The sequence below is a fragment of the Bidens hawaiensis genome, unplaced genomic scaffold (genome assembly GCF_021521415.1).
Source record: "Bidens hawaiensis isolate Kalapana, Puna unplaced genomic scaffold, B.hawaiensis_p1.1 tig00002265_1, whole genome shotgun sequence".
Classification (NCBI taxonomy): Eukaryota; Viridiplantae; Streptophyta; class Magnoliopsida; order Asterales; family Asteraceae; genus Bidens; species Bidens hawaiensis.
The window spans coordinates 2,477,285-2,493,506 of record NW_027491120.1 but is presented as its reverse complement, the minus strand read 5'-3'; the positions used below and the strand labels follow the sequence as shown (position 1 = coordinate 2,493,506).

The following is a 16,222-nucleotide window of genomic DNA, read 5'->3' as shown; positions in this document are numbered from 1 at the left end:
TCGTAAACGAAACGTTTTGATGATTTAAAAATTACCAGGAAACAAAAATGGATTGGGTATTTGATACTGATAAAGTAAACGAAAAACCTGAGTTGTTACATAGTCCTTGTAAAAGGAATACTTCCTGTATTCACATCCTTTCTTTAGCATCCCTTAGTGTATTCGACTACAAGCTCCAAGTGTGATTCATCTTCATTACTTTTTTTTTCAGTTGGAGTCCTACTGCTTCAGTTTATGTCACATCTTTTTCAAAGGGGGTTCTGGTTGGCATGTGTCCTACCACAACTTCCAATATGACCTCCTCGTGCTCGTCCGTTTGTAGTAGTCGTCTCTCTAAGGAAACACAAACGTTATCACTCTAGGAATTGTTTAGCACATGAATCGTAAAGTAAGTAGTTAATGATAGTTGCCAAGTGTAAATAACTCTTCACATTACTCCTCAGGTTCTGCAAACTTCCCTTTATGATTTCACTTGTGCTAGTTTCTACTTCTCACACAATCATGTAAGCATACATATAATATACATTCTTATCACTAGCACTTAAGCTAGCATACACATTCTTTTCCTAGAAATTGAGCTAGCATACAAACATTCTTTCTTTAGTAGTTAAGCTAACATCATACATTCTTCCACTTTCATTTAACATGCATGCACATATATTTCTAAATCTTTACATGAACTAAATCATGTAACTTACCGGTATCGAGCTTGCTTACGCGACACATGAATTTCTTGAACTGACATCTTCTTTCTTTTCTTACTTAAGTCCCATTCTTTGTCGAGTCTAAGCATGTAGGATGCTTATTTCTCTCGAACTTATGCTCTGATACCAACATGTAAGGTCCCGGTCCTGGTGCCCTACTTTGATGTTGGATTTACTCATAAACACAGTTCTAAATATCAGAGTGAGTTAAAACTTTTCATGGTATATAATAACATCAAACATTCATTACAAACTATTAAAATCTTGTCTTTAAACTTTCAAATTGTTTTAACATAAAACATCATAACTTTTCTTCACTAGATGCCAGTCAGCTCAGTCCATGCCATGTGTCCCCCTCAATCCAGCTCATTCATCCTATTTGTCTGCGTGCATACTAAAAGTCAGTTACGCTGAGTGAGTTCTAGTTAATCAGGCAACATATAATACATTCACATGCTTACATATATACGTATCCGAATATACATATTCATACTTAGCATGTTACCACTCTTTCAACATACATACATACTTTCACTTGCCTTAGTAAACCAAGAGTATGTTCATAATTCGCCGTCTATACCTATACTCAAGGTCATGAACACACAAAAGGCCTACAGTCCTTACATATGTTCACCATTCATGGTATGTACAAAGTCCGCAGTCCTTCCCAGTACCATCAACACGTACAAGGTCCACCATCCTTTTCTATGTTGTCCTCTATATCTTAGCACGTACGAGGTCCACAGTCCCCCCTCTGTATGCCACCACATTACGTTTACATCACGTTTAAGGTTCGCAGTCCTTTCCTATGCTGACACCTATCATAGCACGTATGAGGTTCGCAGTCCTCCCCTATGCTGCCACATTACATTTACAGCACATTTAAGGTCCACAATCCTTTCATATGCTCACTCTTATCTACAATACGTACAAGGTCCACAGTCTTTATCTACGTTGACATCTATCATCTATTACACAGGTCCATAGTCCTTAACTACGCTATCACATGCCACGTCTATCTCCAACATAAGTTAGAGGGATTTGCCATCCTAACTTGCTATGACCGACGAAGAGCCCTCATACCGTACATACACCTGCTTACACCAAATATGGGAAAATTAAGACAATTTATATTAAGGGATTTACAAGTGATATTACATGTGGTACAATCTTGAATGTGGACAAAAGAGTAATTCTCACATTAAAACTCACGTTTATTTAACATAGTTACAATATTAGCCCCTCAATTATAATTAAACTTATAGAATAATACAACAGTAACCCTTGATCTTTTACCTATATATTATTTTAATTTTCACTTTTAACCCAAATTCCCCAATAATTTTTAAACATTAATAACCTTTTCATACTTTGATATTTTTTTTTTAAATTACACCATCAAAACGAGCATATTTTTATCTTTAATTTGAGTATGATATTGTCATAGTTTTTTTCAGTTAAAAATGTATGTAGATGTGTTTGCGGTCTGGTTTTGATGGTTTTAAATTAAATCTTGAGCCAAACCTTTTGTAACAGTTTTTTGTCGTCGAAAACCAAGACAAAACCTTTGAAAATTGAAAACAACTGGCCAAAAGTGAAATAAAAAAATCATCATAAATCCAAACCGATGAACGATTTTACGGTTTTAAACCGAATAATAAACATCCATAAACTTATTATGTTATTTCCAAGGTTTTTGTTTCCCGCTGCATGGCGCAGGCACCCATCTAGTACAATATATATATATATATATATATATATATATATATATATATATATATATATATATATATATATATATATATATATATATATAACGTACCAACATAAATAATTTAACATGTTTACATGTTCCGCATTCTTCATCCAAATATATTACTAAACTTGCAATATATAATATCAAACTACCACATTGAGTATGCACACAGCCCCGAAAACATAAACAGAGAAAGGGGCTAGAAACTCAAAAGTCCTGATTCTTTCGGAATTGATGGTACCACCTCTCTTCAACTGAGCATGGATAACTGTGTAACAAGGCATATAGGTTTAACTACTACTCTCGTGCTCTTACTCATCTATTCTAGCCTTGGTCTTTTGTTATAGGCTTTTATCATTTTTGAACATTACCTTTAGTTATTAATTAATTACTTATACTTGTCTTATATGCCGCATAAGTTCTTGGCACACAAGTTATTTCCACGTATAAGTCAGCGCATAAGTTATTACGTATAAGTTACTTCTCAATGTTTAGGCTAGGCTAGCGTATAAGTTATGGAGGCGTATACGTCATGTTAGCGCATAAGTCTTGGGAGTATATGTTATACGTCCGCATAAGTTATGTGCCCGTATAACTTATGCGCCCCGTATAACTTATACACTTCATACATATATGTGGCCACACATATGCGCTCCCAGAACTTATACGTGATACTTACATATGCGTGGTTCATACATATGCGCTCCTCTAACCATGTACTATCACACATACATATACGTACATGTACACATATACGCCGGTATACATATGTGCCCCCAAACATATGTACCCGTATAACATATATGACGCATATGTTCAGATCTGATTATCCTTAAAGCGTTTTTGGGTTTTTCTTCGATTTTGGCGCCGTCAGCCGCCGTTAACCACCGTGGTTGGCAGGATTTTAATCGTTTATAACCCAGGTAGCTTCAGGTGGTCCAGATCCAAGCTAAAGTGACCCTTAAACTCGTTTTTGATTGATTAAACACCCGATTAAAGCTAGATCTAAATTAAAACGGCTCATTCGGCATCCTGGTGCTGCGGTGTTGGGTTCTAAAATGTTGTATCAACTAAGATAAATGATTTCTACCAAGTTTCATGCAAAATCGACTTCGTTTACCCGTCCTTTTCATGAACCGAACACTACACGTTTTACCCGAAACGAACCAACTAACCCGTTTACTATCAAGTTCATTACTTTATCAATAATCGTTGCTCATTCTATCATCCTACCAATTATCATACAAATCCGTACACGAAAAGTAAACCTTTCTAACGAAAACATACCTTTGAGGTTTATGTTCGAAATCACTCGAATAGACCAAAACCATATCAAACGAACTTGGAATTGAGTGATTCAAGAGGCCACGGAACCGTCTCGACCCGATATAAAAAATCCATCAGCTCTCCTTTGCCGGAAAACACCCTACAGTCGCCGGAAAAGCTGAACAGTGGCCAGAAAGTTCCATTTTTAGCTGTTACGGTTCTGCTGGTAAAAACCGGACTTCCCAACTTCGGATTGAAGTTTTGATCGGCGAATATCTTCATTTATATTCCATGAACACTTAATTAAAATTTGAGACTGATCCGATGGTTAGATCTTCGGGAATCGTCGTGTCTTTGTGGTTTGTTTTCTCAAAATGGGAATTTTGGTAAAGAATGTGTTTGGAGGCTAGGATGAGTATGAATGAGATGGTTGCTACATTTATAGAAAAAGGGTAGGGTTTCATGTTTAACTTCTCATCTAATGACACTTCTTACCCAATTACATTAACAAGACTATGTCAAGGTTCCAGTATCAAACCATCAATAAAATGATGAATATATTTTCAACAAATCACTAGAACAACATAAAGTGATGTCTCCTTAATAATATAAGAATGAATTTTTAGTAATGTAGCATTTTATCTTCTTTTTACTCTTGTTGTTCTTGATCTCTTCTTCTACAAGATGATGCTTAAATGATGTTAGAATAAAGTGATATTTGTCATACGCATTTAGAAAGATTACCATAAAAGAAAAATGAGTAGATTGATGTTTAAACCCCAACCTTTTAGTGGTTTAATCAATAGGCTTTCAGGAAGGTTGGAGGAGTATTGTTTACCCAAAGAAGGAACACCTCCATAATAAACTCAAGGATATAATTCGTTAACAAGTTATGCGAAAAATGTAATTTGTTTTCCACATCACTAAACTAATAATTTACCATTATATCATTCCAATTGAATTTCCATCTCAAAGCAACATCATTGTCTTAACATTCTCTACATTTATTGTCACACCCCGAAAATCTTAATTAAATAGCGGAAGACTTTGACTAAATTGTTTCGGGTGGTGACATACGCCATTTCAGCCAATCACAATCAAATTTACATATAATAAATAAGTTGGATTTTATTCAACCATTAAAGTTTTTAAATGTGTCATAATACACGATTTTATTCACATACAAGTCCAAACATTGAAAAGTCAACAGTTTCCATTCAAACACACACGTCATCTTTTCCCGCGCCCTCCACGAAATTTCCACTTTTTTCGTTTACTTGAAAGACATGTTAAAAACTTTTGTCAATACAAAGGTTGGCAAGTTCTCAAATTTCAAAACCATATTTTGAAACCATATGTTACCAATATAGATAATCCTCTTCGTACACTTACGAAGATAACCCATTAATCATACTTTATACAGAGATTCAAAATCAACATTTTATTTACATTAACAATTATTTTGGTTATAAGTTTGCAAAAATATGACAACATGCAACGAAATTAAACCTATAACCAACACATACCAAACTCAAAGTATTTTCCCCCAACATTTAACCAGAGCGACAGGTCATCAGGCAGGGCGTCACCCCGATGGATCTATCTATATTTATACGTCCTAGACCAAGGTTAAGGTTATAACGATCGGGCGGTTGTTTCCTTACATTCACGTTCATGCTATTGTTTAGGTGGTTATTTCCTCACCTAAGTATTTCACGCTAGTCTAATTTAACTCATTACATTTAATATAATTGTAAAATAAAATACTATTTAATTAACATGCCCTCCCCCCTAAAAAATAGTGATAAAACAATAAAAATGGGGATTTATGAGAAACTCATGGTTTGTAGCTTGCTAAGAGATTGTCCAACATGGTTGGTGTCCTATAATTATTTAGTATATTTTCATTAAATATATACTTTAATTTGTTTATAATATTCCGGGTTTACAATGATTGATTGGTAACTTTGTTAAGCCTAAATCTTTGTTATCACACAAGCATACAATCATATAAAACTCCTATTTTATATTTTAATATTTACTTAACAATTAAAAGATAAATAAACAAGTAACATCAATTAATATTTATCTTATTTAACATATAACTAGCAATTATATTTTAAAAATATTGTTTGGTTGCGAAATATTTTTAAGACTATAAGTTTCATTCTTGTTATGACTATAGTATCGTTTTTTTTGTCGGTTTTTCTGGTTTCGTGTTTAACAGCGATCTGGTTAACTTTTTCTGTGAAACTTTATATTTTAAGTTTTTGAAAACACTTTTATATGAAAATAATTAAGTTTTATAAAAATACTTTATTTTTCATTTTAGATATTATTTTCTCAAAATAGCGAATTTTAACTTTTTTCGTGTCGGTTTTCGCTACACGAACCGTCTAAGATCAAGTTATCTATCTTGTCATCTTCTTGTACATTAACTTAGGTTATGTATAATTATATTATGACTTTAGGGGCTGTTCTAAAACAGCCTAATTTCATGTCGATTCACGTATAAAACTGGGTTTTTCGACCGTTAAAGTTACTACCAAGAAATCTAAGCCAAACCAAAGATCATAAGCACTTTTATACATTAACTTAAGTGTTTCAAACTCATATTTTTCAGAATTTTCAGATGTAAATAGGTATCATAAACTAAAATTTTAAGCAAGTCTCAAGTAAGCAATTTATGTCATATTCTAGCATATGAAACATCCATAATCAAACTAGCATCTTTAACAATAATCATATATCATTCAATACTTTTAGAATCTGATTTTATTCCTTATTAACAAGTAATGATCATTCATATAAGATTTCAAACTATAACACACCTCATGTTCTTATTCAATATGTGTGACTAGTAACTAACTTTCTAGCATATAACCTAATCATGAGTGAATGATTCTTATATGACCAAGTAGTATCAAATTATTTATAATCAATTCATGATGTATGTATGTGTGTTCAAGTATCATGTCATTATTTCATTTACTGTAATATTTTATTTACATAAGCATATATTACATTAGCACTAATTAGGCTTAAATTATCCGGGTGTCACATTTATCTTGCTATTACTATGTACTTTTTTAGACTAAATTACAAAGATAATCCTTTATGTTTGTACCAAATTGAAGCGTTTGTCCTTTTATATTCCAAATTGACATGATTTGTAGTTCACATTAATAAATGCTACATCTTTTGTCTTTTAAACCTAACTCATATAGTTTTTACCGTTAAATATGGTCATATACAAGGCACATGATGACAAATTGGTCATTTTACCCCTAATGTTAAAAAAACATGTTGATAACTAAAAGCAACATGTATACACACACACATACAAAAATAGATTACACACTCTCTCTCACTTCATCAACCATCACACCACTAGACAACCACCACCTGCCACCATCATCCTCTCCAATAGCACCACCCCACACCATCTGACCCTTGCCACTATAACACCACCTGCACTACCACCTCATTTAAACCCCAACCCTAACAAACACCAACGCCTCAGTCTCTAATGGTTGTGTCAAGCGCCCCCAGTGATGAGAGGACGATGACGAGGACTGTGTTTCGACTTAAAAGAAGGTGGTTAGTATAATAAACTCCAAACTCAACTAAACCTAGGTGGATGCCTAAGACTCCGATCTAGATAGCGAATGTCTAGGGTTTTTACCTAGCGGCGATGAATGTCTAGGGTTCCGATTGGTGGACATTTAAGGGAGACATGCAAACACAACTAAATCGATTTGTTTTAGTACTGCGCGAAACATTGGATTTGTTCATATTAGTTTTCATCGGTTGATGTTGATAGGGACGACGGTGGTGGGGTATGCGGAAGGGGTTGTTACAACAGAACACGAAGCCTGGGTTTCTAAAATACGAGAGAAATAAACCCTAGCTTTAAGTAAAGGAAGAATAAGAAGAACATGGAGGGCGTTTTTTTTTGTTTATTCTAGTTCCCAATTAAGTCTTCTTTCTTCACTTTGTACGTGGAATGCTGAGAAGACGAGAGGGGAGCAACTTATTGTATGTATTGGGGATGACCTAAATTTTATTTTAGTTTACAACACACCCGATTAAATGTTCGATTATTGACATAGAGAAGGGAAACCACCTGAACCATGTAATTCATCCCTAATTTATGGCGGCACAAACGTTTTAGGTTCTTTTTGGATTGAATGTATGGAAGCACGATATGGATTCAATAGCTAGTTCTTAGTTTGCAGGAGAAGGCGAAGATGAATAAGGTGTACGGTACCGTGTTGTATTGGTGTGATTTTAGGTCGTCGGAACCAGAGAATACCTAGGGAAGTTGAAATGGGTGTGCATGGTAGAGATAGATAGATAGATATATATATATATATATAGAGAGAGAGAGAGAGAGTAAGTAGCTAGAGAGATATTTGAATGGTTGTTTTATTTATTTTTGTTTTATTTATCATGCTAGTATCTTAGTAGGTAAAAAGACAAATATACCCTCATGTGTCTTGCACATAACTGGATTTAACAATAACAACTAACTGGGTTAGGGCCAAAAGACACACGATGTACCATTTAAAAACATAAACTACAAATCAGGTCAATTTTGAAGATACAAGACAAACTCTGAAATTTGGTACAAACATAAAGTGCAAACTTTGTAGTTTGACTTACTTTTGTTTTATCTTGCAAACTCATCACACTCAGCTTAATAAACTAAGTAAATTAATTGGTAACTAAAAGATTGAGTAATAAAAGTCGTGTCCTTGGACGATACTTGATTCTTACCTAAGTTATATTATATACAACCAGTTATCTACCGATATTTCGAGTAAGTGCACCATAACTTTTTTCCGTCCTAAGAAATGATTCATTGAAATATTTAGTCATAATTGATATCGACACATATGAAAAATGTTCGGGAGTTCCTCTATACAATCATTTTCCTTCTCTTTGTTGGGCCTATATTGAGTACCAGATAGAGTTTGAAAAGGTTAAATATGTCATAATTCTATCATCTATGATTGAGTTGTGAATTTTTGGATAAGTATCCTACATCTGGACCGAACTCTTTTGGGTTAAAGATTCTCTTTCTAGTTGCTCCTAAACAATTAGGAGCTTCTTTAGGTGGCAACATGTTATTGGGTAGTGTGTTTAGCCGAACGTAGTTTATGTTTTTATAAATTTAAAATCTTGATCTAAAAAAGTTGTTCCAAAACCGCACACATCAATCCTCTTCAATCAGACCCAATAATATATCGTCAACTGGTTGAGGCCCTTAAATGTGCAAATTTTTCCATACTTGACATCAGTTTTGCTGTAGATAAAGTACGTTAATACATGCATGCTTTTTCCGAGTCCTACTAGTCAACATCTGCTGGTACTTAAAAGGCTCAATTGATCCCGGGCTACCTATTCGTCACATTTCAACTCCCATCTTCAAATCTTTACTGTTGCACCATGGCAGGGGGATTCGTCTCTTTATGCCTTCTTGGATGTTAACTGACTTTTTTTGCACTTGGATCACATCTAGAAAATAGAAGCGGTCGACGAGCAATAACACGAAATGCACGCCGTGGTGTAATTCTAAATAAATAAATTTATTTGACTATTTGAACAAGTAAAAGTTTTGTCTTGGTCTGAGTGGGGATATCATTTCTCTCCTGAAATAGATTTTTATTAACCAATCAAAATTGCCTCCCAAAATCTACAATTTCCTCAAAAGGTCCAAGATATATACCAATGAACGTCGATCTACGGAGGGAGTTGCCATATATATGGTTTCCGACCACATTTCCTGGATCAAACAAAAGCAGAAACTATTTTCTCACTCATCCACAATGGCAGAATACAAAGCTCTTGCAGACACTATCACTTAAGTAGTCTTGAAGCAATACTAAAAGGGTTTGGAGCATACACAAAAGATGCACCAACCTTTTGTGTGATAACCTTTGTGCAACTTACCCTGCTAGAAATCCAGTCTTTCATGCAAGAAGACAGTATATTGAAGTTGAGTATCACTTTATCAGTAGAAGTTGCTAATGGAAAACTGCGAGTAGAGCTCAAATCCACAAAAGATGTTAATCACTGACATGTTTTCATAGTCGTTGGAAACAGATAGACTCACAACTTTATGCTCCATGTTATAGGCCATTTCCCAGCCTTAGTTTGTAGGGGGAATACTAGACAGTTTTTAATTAGATAATTGACAAAGGTAGTATGTATTATGTATATATAGCTACATATTTAACAATCATCAATATTGGAATACACAATTACACCTTTTTTAGTACACTCTTTTAACTACCAGGTTTCTTGAATCTTGCATATGAACCACGGTAGGAGATGTGTGATATGATCGTAGACCAATATGTGCCAACTCTTTGTTACAAACATTTTGAAAGACATAGAATCACCACCATGATTCGACTAAGCACCATGGGCACGTCTCAAAAAAAAAAGCAGACGAGAAAACATAAGTTGAACGAGTCTACAACAGTCTAGTTTAATCTATACAAGTTCACAATAATCTAATCCAATGAACAATTTGTGAATGAACATTCCATCTACGTACTCTAATGATGTTTTAAATTGTTTAAGAAACCAAAATCACACAAGTGTAAGAGGTTTAATCTTGGGTAAAGATTAAAATATAAAGAGTAACAAATATGAGAAGTGGTTTTTAGTCCCTACAATTTAAGAGGTTGAGATCAAAAGCCTCTACAAAAAAAATTAAAAAAAAATCATAACACAATATATAAATCAAAAACTAAAAAAGACTAAAATATTTCCCTAGTTGTCTCCACTAACAACCCCCTCCCCCCATTCTCTTCCCGAGCAATGTCGATTTAGCTTTGGAATTTAGTATTTGGGTTTACTTTAGTTTTTATGGTTAGTTTTTCGAGTTTAGCTTTTAGGTTTTTTTTTTTTTTTTTTTTTTTTTTTTTTTTTTTTTTTTTCTGGTTGGGTGGGAGAGAAAAGGGAGGGGGGGGGGGGCAGGTTTTTGAGGGGTGGGGATTAGGTTTTTGGGTTTTTTTCCTTATTTTTTGAATTAGGTTATGTAACATGTATAGGCTTAAAAAAGCGCAAAATGTACATGATAAGATTAGATAGATAACCATAAATCATTCTCACTCACTACTAGAAAACAGACCTTTAATGACACACCGTAATTTTATGACGTGTAAAAACCGCGTGTCACTAAATATTGTCATCTTTTATCAAAATTTGAATAAACGAGGACACGAATTTGCTTGTCAATATTTTTGATGTGCGAAAATATATATATAAATAAAACACAAGTCGCAACTAAGCTTTAAAAACCAAACAATCTATCCTAGTTCACACAAACGGCAAGTGTACAGGTCGCGTATAGCACAGATGAAGAAAGTCCGGATATCGAACTCGAAGACACGTGAAAACGTTTATAATCACTAAACTCTAATCAAGACTCACCAAAATAATTAATTGATTTTTTTTAGAATTTATTTAACTACTTAACTTAACTGAATGAAAACTTTTGACAAAACTTTGAAAACTTTGGTTTAAATTCAATATATAAAGACGTCTACCTAGGAATGAATCATGTTGATAGAAATAACAAGACAACGGATTGAAAATATTCACGACACCGATTATAAAAGATGACACAACTAAAACTTGTTTAAGAAAGTCAAATTACCTCTCAGTCTCTCTAACAAACTCTAACTTGTTTTAGTTGATTTTAAAGAATAAACCGGAAAAACAATTATTAACGTGTTCAAATGACGACTATCCTCTCGGTCTCATCGACACACTATCCTAATGGAGACAAATACTATGTCACCAAGGATAGAGGAACAATTTAACTTAACCCAAATTAAACCAACTAATTGCACATAAACACTCAAACTTGACAAGACAAAAACCCGCTCTCGCGCGGTCTTAATTCTAACAAGTAAAAGCAACGAGACAATATTACTTCTTATCACCTCTCGGTCTCAAAGAAGGTGTATTTTTACTGATTTTAGATGATTTATATTACCCACTTATCCCTACGGTTGTACACCCCGCAAATAAACCCTAAACACCAAGTCAAGAGTCTAACAAGCAATTAATTAATCAAAACTAATTCAATTAACTAATGCAAGAGGATTATAAGTAATAAAACATAAAACACAGCCATCACACACAATCTAATTTATGGTTTAGTTAAACTTTACATCAATAATTCAAGTTTTGAACATTAACAATCCATTATACAAGTCTAAACTACTCAACAATCATCTATCCTAGGTAGAACAAGCAAGTTTAGCTACTCATAGATTTTGGACAGCCATGCATGCTTAAGAAAAACATCACAAACATCAACTTAAACATGATTAAATTCATTCAATATTCAAACACAATCAATCAAAAGTCAAACTATCAATCACTTACAAAACAATCCAAAGCAAAAGACTAATTTAACAAAGTTAGGGTTCTTGAACAATAACCAAAGTTTAAAGATGATTACTTAGGGTTTATGGCTGAATTGATGGATGTTATTGATGCCTAGCAGCTGCACAAGATCCCCCCTTGATGTTCTTCTTCCTCTCCAGCCGCCATAACCACCAACAGCCGCCAAGGATTCCTTTTTTTTTTCTTCTTCCTGCTGTTCCGATCGCAAGGGGCTGCCAAGGTTAGGGTTTTGTGTATTTCGGGTTTCTTGCTTAGATAATGACTGAAATCCCTCTTAATTATCTTCATATAATATTATAAAAGACTTCTAACTTGTGGGCTTGGGTTGGGCCTTGAGTTATAGCTTCAAAACTTGACCAACAAGTCCTCTAGAATCTTCCAAATTGACTCTTTTTTTTCACAATCTTTCATAAACCTACAATTAACATTTAAACTTTGTAAATTATTGCACTTAGCCCCCAATACTTTCATAAAATAAACAAATAAGAATAAAAACCATGATAAATTCATAAGAAAAGTAAGTGTGTTTCACTACAAATCAATTTTATTGTCATAAAAAGCTTTTTTTTTTAAAACACGGGCTACACTTTAAGTGTTCATTTTTAAGTGTCATCTTCTAATTTTGGTTAAAAAAAAAACAAAGTAAAAAACCCTCTCTCATCTCATCTCATCTCATCTCATCTCATCGATCGAATCGAATCGACCACTTTCTAGGGCTTAACCTAATTCCATCATCTATCTCTCATGGTAGTAATCTAATTCCATATCTCTCATCATCCATCGCTCAATCTGATTCACGGCTCTGGCTCTGGATTTAAGGATTTGCATACCTGGTAGGAAGAATCGCATACCTGTCATCAATCCTGCATCGTAGGTATAATATATTATAATATACACACACACACACTCTCTCTCTCTCTCTCTCTCGCATATTTTAATTACTTGTCTGTGTTATTTGTAGTTATTTGCCCTAATTTTATACACTAATGAGTTCCGATTGAGTTACGAGTTGGACACGTGCACTGATTAACCGACTTTTGTGTAACGCATTCATTTTGTTAGGTTAAGTTGTTGATCATTAAGTATCTAGTTTAAGATTTGTATTTTATTAATTTTTGTGATGAACTGATGACACTATCATCATCATCATCATCATCATCATCATCATCATCATCGTACTCAGTATATCCCACCAATAGCAAAGCTATGGTAGGGTCTGAGGAGGGTAAGATGTAGACAGCCTTACCTCTACCCTATAAGGATAGAGAGGCTGCTTTCGGTGAGACCCCCGGCTCGATAGTAGTTTTGCATCAAGCGTTGGACATAAGGCACATAGCACTCAATCATCGGGACACCGGCTGATCGGTGCATGTACCCTTGTCTTTCGGCTATCAACGCCACTACATGATGCCTGATTAACCGTCCGTCACTTTTAACGTTATTTTCACGAGATTAGTAAAATAACGTCAAAATTAGTGCAATTTCACTTTTGCCCACCCGAGGGTTCACACATATATACATCATATGTACGCACCACAAGCAGGGCTAGAACTGATGACACTAATCGATGTTAATTTGTGAAGTTTACTGTTATGTTCATTATCTTTATGAACTTTGAAGTGATTTTAGAAGGTAGTTTGTTGTGAAAATCAGATAATATGTGTATGTAATCTAAAATCTAGTGTGGATTAGATCATACAACGGTTATTTTGAGCCTAAAGGTTAAATAATGACATTAGAAACAATCTGACATCATCAGTTGTGACTAACCGATGGCTAAACGACTTTAATGTGAGAGATTCAATTTTTTTGGTTAAGTTGTTGATAATTAGGTCTTTAGTTTAAGATTTGTATTTGTTTATTATATTTCATGATGGACTGGTAACACTGGAATTGGATCGATGTTAGTGTGTGTAATTTATTGTTATGTTTATGAATTTTGAGGTAGATTATTGTGAATATCATATAACTGTTTTGATTAATTTAGCATCTAGTGTAGTGGATTAGTTTTGTTGTAGGAAGTCTGGATTGGAATCTTAGATCATCCGGACCTTATATTGAGTGTAAAAGCTAGATAACGACATTAGAAACAATTTTACGGCTCTATCGTTGGGAAATCGAATGTAATATGCAATTTATGTCTTTTATGTTTAAAGTTTTATTCTAAGTCAAATGAATAGATTCATATGTTTTTTTTCCTAGCTTTCTTATATGATTTTTTACTGTTATATTTTAAACTTCATATTAGCATAGTTAAGACATTAATTCTACTATTATTAGTTTAATTTGTATGTTTTTATTTCATATGAATAGTTAAGATATTAATTCTACTATTAATATATATATATATATATATATATATATATATATATATATATATTAAATTACAACATTCTTAACAAAAATGATGCTTTAGAGGTTGTAATCTTGGTTTCTTTTGTTGTACACTGTGTTTTACTATTTGTACTCTTGGTTGTTTATGTTGTTTGTGTTTTGTAACTTGAGTACGTGTTTTGTGACGGTCCCGTTTGTCTACGCGTGGCCTATTGACGTGTTCTTTTCCACGTCTTCAATGATGTCCACGTATCTCAAATGACTTGACGCTTTTGCTTCTTTTGGCAATCATGTCTATGTCTATTTGCATTTCCTCGTAACGAGCAACCGGCGTCGGCGTATTTGAAGACGAGGAGGATATCAACTAAATTTAGGTTTGTAATTGATTTTAATTCTTTTATGATTAGTTCAACAGAGGTTATGTAATTGTTTGAATTTGTGATCTATGCAGTGTTTGAACAGAGATTTGGTTTGGATTCCTATCTCTAATCGAGCTTAAAAAAGGTAGGGTTTATAGAAAATGAGCTCTTTGAATATAATTTCTTCTATTACTGGTTACGGTTTCTGTTCCTTTCGTTGATTCAGTGTTTATTTAGATATTTATTCATACAAAATACAATTTCAATCTTCGTATCACTATTTAATCTTTCTAATTCCATCTTTGAAGGAGATTCAGGGCTGCAATTGTTACATTTCACCTTTGGGTCTCATAGATCTGACAATGGGAGAACTTTTGCAGCTACTGTCGTAAGAAAGCTTCTTAACCATTTTTATTCTTAATGGTTTGTTGTTATAAATTCATGTTGTTGGCAAAAGATTAAGTAACAAAGTTGGATACTTTGCAGAACTTTTGTTGATTTTGCTGGAGGTGGGTGGTTCACTTTTAAACCAAGGCAACTACACCAGGAATTGTTATCCTCAAATTGAGTTTTTTTTTTCTCTATGGCGGCCTATCTTTGTTGTTGGATTCGAGGTTTGCTTTTGTCTTTGTAACAGTTACTTTAAAAAAAAAATTATTATCCTTAAATTTGGTTGATTTGATTTTGATTTTGGAGCTTAATTTGATTTGAGAGTTTCTCTCTATGGTAGTTTAGTCTCTCCGCTGCACATGTTTCGGTTGGATTTGAGGTTTTTTTTCCTGTATAGCAGCAAAACTAGTCCTTTAAAGAGGTCACATGCTTGCAGGACATCTTGAATTCATTAAAGATTCTAATAATAAACATGAAGACAACATAGTTCTGCTCCTTTTGAAATAGAAACTTTCACTGAACTTGAATTTGGTAACTTAACTCCAAAGCATTTAGGATGGGCAAGAGGCTGGATTTATTGATGTTGAAGCTAATTTTATGACTTTGAAGTGTTGACCGATAAAGAAAAAAATGTCTTCAAAGAGTAATTGTGTTGACTTTGAGTTGGCAGACGTTTGGTTTCACTTATCGCCTGCTAAAAGTACGGTTTACTATTTTGTTAATGGATTTTATTTCTTTTCATTTGCATTTCTAATTATAGTTGTTGAAGCTTACTAATGCTATTATTTCTTTGTGGATTATGATAACAACTATGATGATTGGTTTAAGGGGACAACAATCATCTAATTGTTGTGTGGCAAGGTTCGAACAATTTCTTTGTCTCTCTTAGTCGGCGATGATGGTGGCCAACTACTTGGCATCGCAACTTTGGTTACAGCCATGACGCCATTGAGACGTACTTCGTTGGCGATGGCAGTGATGAA

General features: G+C 33.9%; 1 long non-coding RNA gene across 1 annotated transcript; it reads left to right on the top strand.

Moving 5' to 3' along the window:
- The first annotated feature begins 14,828 nt into the window (after positions 1 to 14,828).
- On the top strand, positions 14,829 to 15,580 carry LOC143613347 (uncharacterized). The gene is made up of 4 exons (XR_013150102.1): positions 14,829 to 14,864; positions 14,942 to 14,994; positions 15,158 to 15,237; positions 15,336 to 15,580. It is a non-coding gene; the product is annotated as an uncharacterized LOC143613347 (long non-coding RNA).
- The last annotated feature ends 642 nt before the right edge of the window (positions 15,581 to 16,222 follow it).